The sequence below is a fragment of the Oryctolagus cuniculus genome, chromosome X, assembly GCF_051225735.1.
Source record: "Oryctolagus cuniculus isolate XC-2025 breed Fujian yellow rabbit chromosome X, ASM5122573v1, whole genome shotgun sequence".
Taxonomy (NCBI): domain Eukaryota; kingdom Metazoa; phylum Chordata; class Mammalia; order Lagomorpha; family Leporidae; genus Oryctolagus; species Oryctolagus cuniculus.
In genome coordinates, this window is record NC_142888.1 from 128,668,019 (window position 1) to 128,674,164 (window position 6,146).

A 6,146-nucleotide genomic window follows, 5' to 3' on the forward strand; every position below is an offset into this window, starting at 1 on the left:
AGTAGAATCTTTTCTCCTCTCCTCTCCTCTCCTCTCCTCTCCTCTCCTCTCCTCTCCTCTCCTCCCGCTCTTGCATCTCTATCTCTGAACTTTTAGATCAGCAAATAAATCAGGCCTTGGGGCTGTACAACATAATTAATGCCATTTTTCTTCAGGTGCTTTAGGTTTCACTTTAGGTTTTTAGTGTTGTCCCTCCTGGCTACTCCTTCCCGGCAAGCAGGCTGCTGGCCTAGAAGCCAGGTTGAGACTGCCCATTGGTTGAGGCCCCTTGGAGAGGGCAGCACTAACCCCAGCCTCCCTCAACCTCCACAGCCTTTCATGGGATTCACTCCAGAACCTGAAGCCTGTCAACCTTGCCATGCAGCCCTGGAACTGGCTATTGCAGTGGGCTTGCTACAAAAGTAGTCACCCTGGGGATTGAGGTAGGCCTTCCTGTAAGCCACACATTGGTCATCCTCTTGTCTGCCAGCTGCTCAGTTCCTCCGGAGCCGAGGGGCGGGGGTCACACCCCAGCAAGTGCTCACCTCCCTCCTCTGCCCCCAGCAGCCTGGAAGTCTGTGTGCTTGACGATCTAAGTGAAAATTAACTAACACTGCCATCTGATCTTGGGAGACACCATTTCCAGACTTGCCAAGCCATGAACATGCCCCCTGTCTCACTCTATTTTGGACCAGATGCTTCATGAGTAAAACAGGATACTTTTATCATGTACTTCGAGGCCAGCTGGACTTGCCCATCCTCACTGCAGCCCCGTGAATGAGCAACACACCAGCTCCTACACAGGGGAGAGCAGGAAGTCACAGAGCTCACCAACTTGCTGCATGCCTCCTAAATTCCCCTGCAGCTGGGGCACAGAACACACTTCCTTTGATGACAGCCAGCCTTTTAGCTGATAACAGGCGATTCCTGCCTGCTTGTCTTCCCGCCTTCTCCTTGGGTACACACAGGGAGCAAAGATCTGGGCTAGTGGGCTGGCTCCTTTCCCCCTCTCCTTGATGCCCAAGGGTACCAAGTCAGAGCCTCTTCTTCAGCTCAAAGAAACAATGGATTGTCTGGCTTTGGACAAAATGCTTCACCTCTCTTGCTTTCATTTGCTCATCTGTAAAAGGGGGAAATATCTGACTCACAGGTTCTTGTAGAATAAGAAGGAGATATCGTTGGGTACATGGTCCCCCAATGCATATCTACTGGCTACAAATAGGTCTCCCTATTTAAATCTACTGTAGACCATGTACTTGGGCTACACAGAGCTGAGACCTGAGTAGCTGCATCATTGGGAATTCCCACCACCTTGTTTTTCTCTGCCTTGAGAGATTGAGGCTCACTGAACCCATATCCATCTGAGTTGGCAAAGCTTAGGCTCTAACTAAAGTTCTTTGCCAAACATACTGTCCTTTTACTTGGGAAACAACTTGGATTGCAAGGGATATCTCAGTTTCATGTGTTGGCCTTCTTTACCTGAAATTCTGAGCTGCCTTATGAGGCCCTTTTCCTGGTTTCCCAGCCACAAGCCCCTGTTGCAAAGAATCAAGTAGCAGACATCAGCCATATCATGCCAATCCCTGGCACTTGGAACAGGAACATGGGCTAGATGAGATCTAGCTCCTCCCCAAGGAACTGATGGGGAGGCCACCAGAGCCCTCCAAAGGGACCATCCAAATCCCCTTCGTTTGCTGGTGGAAAATCCCAGGCTCCCTCTGGAAACACCAAGCCCTGTCCTGAGCAGGGAAATTGGCCTGAGGAGTGATCTGTATTTCTCTTGGCTGCAGGCTAAAGGGTCCAAGTGCTGTTAAGCACAAACATATGGATGAGAGCAGAAAAGACTAGATGATTCTGTAGAGAGGTAAATACAACTATAATATCTCATCACAGAATAGATCAGGAGCTCTTTAGGGGGTACTGTCCAGAGGTCTGAATGGTTCTTACCAACACTACAGATGGTTCTAGTCCTTCCATCCACAGGAGGCAGGCCTAGGCCTGAAGACCTCTGCCTTCTCACCATCCCCCACTTCACCCCACTCATCACTTGAGCAGGATCTTCTCAAGGCCCACACTGCTCTGCTTGCTACCCTGCAGAGAGCTCTGGAGGCTCCCATAGCCTTTAGAGGGTCTGGAGAAAAGCCAGCAGGGGCTCATGTATACAGGCTTTCTGAGGCCAAAACAGCTGGGGAAACTGCAATTCTACCCTTGTCTTAGGGAATCCCAGAGCACATGGCACAGTAAGGCCCTGAGAAGACCTTCCATTTAGTTTTGCTCAATTTAATTAGGCCGTTTTTGTGTGATACCCCTATTAAAAAAGTGTCCATGGCACTACATGCAGGGGTGCCAGAAGGAACACAGAGCTAGGAGTCTGGAGACTTCAGTTCCAGGCCCGGTCCCTTCACTAACTTGGTAGGCAGCCTTGAGTGAGTCCTTCTCCCACATGGCCCTCTGGTGGACCTCACGACTCTGAAGTCTGTGCTAAAGAGGAAAAGGAGGGAGACAGTCAACCCATGGAGATCCAGTGTAGTTGGTCCCAGGCCTTACTGCCACTTGCTGAGCAAGCCATTAGCCCTCTCTGAGTCTTAGATTCCTCTATGAAAGATGAGTAATTGAGCTATGCAGGCTCAAATTTGTGCTTCCTCTGGTACTACCAGAGTGTTATGTGTTGAAAGGGACCTGTACTGGCCTGTTGGCCTTAAGAGCCTGATTCAGGGCACTTTCATTTGGGACAAGCTCCACTCCACATCCATTTCCACACAGGAACTTTGGCTCTTTCTGCCAGTCACTTCTCAAGTGCTTTTGGAACTATTACTTGAAGGTAAGCTATTTCCGTATTTCCACTGATTTCATGGAGGTACAGGGTTCAAGGTAGAGTCTCCTGAATGGGTTGTGACCCCATCGTTAGAGGTTCAACTGTACTCCTCAAAATCCGCAAGTTGAAGTCCTAATCCCCACTATCTCAAAATGTGACCTTTTTTAAGCAATAGGGCCATTGCAGATATAATTAATGATGGTGCAGTCATATTCAAGTAGGGTGGGCCCATAATCCATTATAACTGGTAGCTCATATAATGAGGAAATTTGAGGTACACACACATATGGGGAACATCACATGAAGAGGAAGGCAGAGATCAGGATGATGCTTCTAGAAGACAAGGAACACCAAACATTGTCAGCAATCTAGCAGACGCTAAGGGAGAGGGAAGAAACAGCCCTCAGAAGCAAGCAGCCCTGTTGACACCTTGACCTCAGACTCCCAGCCTCCAGAGCAGCAAGCTGAGCCATACCTATTGTTTATGCCGTCGGTTCTGGCAGCAGCTCCAACAAACTCATATGTCTTGATTCTAACTTGACCCAGACACTTATGCTTGAGAGATGGTGTGGTGATTGTGTCCAGGCCATGATTCCCACTACAGGCCAGGAAGGCTTCACCAAGCAGCCTGCCACTGGTCAGGTGCATCTAGCCTGGCCAGCCAGAAGCTGATCTATTCAAAGTGCTCAAAATTTTGACCCATGAATCCCATCTCTGGGATTCTGCCTAGGGAAACTCACCTTCATACAGAAAAGCTTCATGTGAAGAAAGGTCCACCTCAGTACGAAATAGAAAACAAAAGCCAGGATCTAATTCTGGGTCCAACAAATGGGAGTGGTTAAGACAATAGTGCTCCATCCACTTGATTAGAAGAGTATTGCCTTACATTGCATTACCCACAAAAGTTGAGTCTGAGATAACTGTATTTTGAGAAGTGGTCCCAAGGAACAGGAGAGAGAAGCTAGAAAATAAAATGAAATAGGAAAAGAGAAAAAGAGGAAAAGTTGATTCAAGACACGTTATTAAGTTGATTGCTGCTGTGGAAAACTGAGTTCAGAGCACCTGAGGACCCTTCAAGGAAGCAACAGAATGTGCCTTGAATTGTTTGCCAAGATACGGAAGAGAAGACTAGGAGAGGTCATTCAAAAATTCACAGAAATGCATATTATGAATAAATTGTACAAGGATTTCAAATTTTTGTCCCAAAATAAGCCTGTCATTTAATTCTACTTTTCCACAAGTTTTATGAAGTATCCTTATATTTTTTTGGCTCATTAAAGGATGTGCCAGTGGGTGTTGACCCTTGTGTTCCTAGGTTTGCACATGTGCTAAGAATGGCTAAGCAGATTGCCACCATTAGTAGGGGTTACCTGGGGCAGCAGAGACCAGCATGCCTTCAAAGTAGAGCAAGGGGATGGATGCAAGAGACATGAGGATCAAAGAGGGCTCACGCAGGTGTGTGTCCATTATAAATGACATTTATCAAAAGGATGTAACTGCATGGAAAATGCTGAGGGTATCAAGTTAAGAAAGAAAACAGGTACACTCTTGAATGTTCACCAGAATCATATGTCCACATGCAAATCCAAAACCTGCAGAGAAAGCAGACAGGAAGGAAATGTGATAAAGAGTTAACAGCTAATTGTCTTTGGATAGTGAGATCATGTGGGGTTCTCTTTTCAGTTTTTTTCCATATTTTTTCCACATTTCCTTCATTTTCGTTAACAAATAACCAGTGCTTTTACAATGAAAAAGGTGTTAGCGCAGCAGGTTTCACGCCTCAGTGGACATCAGTATCACTTGGAGTGTTTGTTGATACAGCATTGATGGGCAACAGGTTGGCTTCCTCTGTGTGCGACCTGGCAGTCACCCAGGGCCCCACACTCAGACAGTCCTAGGATTGTTTAATGCTCTGCTATCACCATCTTAGAATTCTTCACAATTTTTGAACAAGGTATCCCGCATTTCATTTTTCACTAAACCCATAAATTGTGTAGTGCATCCTTACTCCCAGAATCCATGCTTTGATTTATCTGGGAGGATGGGGAAGCTGAGCATTTGAATTTCTAAGATACTCTAGGTGATAGTAATACTGCTGGTTTGTGAACCATAGTAGAGAATTACAGTATTAGAATAATAATAAAAAAGATTATGTCAACTAAATAGCTCCCAGGTGCAGTTAAGAATGTGTTTACAGATCGTTAACTATCTTGGAATAGAGAAAATGTATTGCAGATCAATCAGAAATGAAGAATGCAAGTGTGTGAGATATCCCAAGTTCTGATTCAGGGACAAGTGTTCTTCCAGAGGATGGTGGCCTGTTCAGCACAGGGCTTAGCACCAGCCTTGATACCCTCCCCGTGAGTCCCCATCTCTGGTGAACTCCTTTCCAACTGAGCAACTTTGGGCTGGCTGTTCTCAGTTAGCTCTTCTCAGTCCAACTTTTATCCCATTTGAAATGGGGCAAGATCTTCCTCACAGAGTTTTGGGTAACAGTGGAAGGTTTTGAGGCCCCAACTCAGGATTCTTGGGAACATATTAGCTCCCTTGTCTCTCCTATACTAGATTATGAGTTGTCCCTGGGAGCAGGAACCCCAAGTTATGACCTTCTGGGATTTACTGGAGTTCAAGGTTGCTCTGAGGCTCCAGAGGACAGAGCTAGGATCCTGGAAGGGAGGCAGATGTGGTGGAATTACTTCCCTCACCACCGGGGCTCTCCTTCAGTTAGATTCTCCCAGGAAGATGCTGGCCACCCTGGGAGTGCCTGTAGGCTTTCCAAAGAGTCAGAGTTTGGAAAAAGGACCGCTTCCATATGCTTGTATCATTGGTTGGAATGGGGCTATCATTGCATCTCTGGCATTGCCCTGTAGGAGGGTATTGACAGCAAGAGGAAAAAGCAGCCATAGTGTGAGGCTACAATGCAAATACAAAGTCTGTGTTAATACACATGCAGTGAAATGAATAATTTAGTCCAGTGGTGCCTTTTGTTTGGATTCTGAGTGGGAAGACTGTGGTAGCTCTTAACAAGTGGCCCCCAGTGACTTCATCTGTGGCCAGGACATGCCCTGAGTGCTGGACTCTGCCCCCACCCAAACACAAATCTGGTGAGATGGAAGCATACATGTCACCCCTCTACTATGGATGCTTTCTCTATCGGGACAGCATGGGAAGGTGAACATGACATGGTTGGCCCATGTAAGCCAGGGTGCCTCCCAGTTACTGCTCTTGTCACAGGCTGGACAATTGTCAGTACTAATCTGAGTAGCTGGGAAGTGAGATCTCCCAGATCAAAATTAACCCCATGTGTTATTCGAGTGGGTTTGGTAGGAGCCAGTGAAGAAATCCATTTTGC